Source organism: Calidris pugnax, unplaced genomic scaffold (assembly GCF_001431845.1).
Source record: "Calidris pugnax isolate Ruff unplaced genomic scaffold, ASM143184v1 scaffold16, whole genome shotgun sequence".
Classification (NCBI taxonomy): domain Eukaryota; kingdom Metazoa; phylum Chordata; class Aves; order Charadriiformes; family Scolopacidae; genus Calidris; species Calidris pugnax.
In genome coordinates, this window is record NW_015090847.1 from 990,922 (window position 1) to 991,770 (window position 849).

An 849-nucleotide genomic window follows, 5' to 3' on the forward strand; every position below is an offset into this window, starting at 1 on the left:
CACCACCACATCCCCCACGGTGATATCTTTGTGCTCAGGTGTTAGGAACATGGTGTTATTTTTACTAATCAGTATTAATATGAACTCAATTACAGCTGACTGGCACTGCAGACAGAGCAAATCACAAAATCCCCATGCAGAATAAATCTGTATTGCTTGGCTTTAAATAAAAACTGGCATAAACCTGCCAAAGATCGCTGCCAATTTTGTTTCATTAATAAAACTGTTAGGAGGGAAATGGCCAGCAAAGAAACATCTCCAGAATATCCTCCCCTCCCTCCCCCCAATACCGTAACCTTTAATCTGGAGGGAGGTGGAAAGCCTAAAATTACTTTCTCCGTGCCGCAGAGGTGTCCTCTGCCACTCCAGGGACATGGGACTCTCTGCAAATCAGCCCAGTGATGGAGGAGGCAACTCCCTCCTTGGCAAGAAGCGTTTCTTCCACTTGGCAAAAGCAGGGGAGTTTTCTGGTTTGATGTTTGTCTAAGGCAGAGGGAAGCCATTAATACACCTGCGTATTAATCTCGGTCTGGTAAAAACAGGCAGAGCACTAACTATAAAGATTTTTTTTTTTTTTCCAAGGGTTGTTGTTGATATTATTATCAGTTTAATAGCAGATAGGAGGAGGTCTGGTTTAGGCTCCTCTTACCTTTCTGTTCAGTAATGCACAGAGCAGGGGGTGTTGTTGAGAAATTCAGCATTCTCACTCTTGTGGGAGAGGCAAAGCAGCAATAAGATCACAGAATCACAGAATCACAGAATCGTAGTGGTTGGAAGGGACCTCAGAGATCATCGAGTCCAACCAACACACACAAAAAAAAAAACCCACAAAAAAACCCCACACAAAAA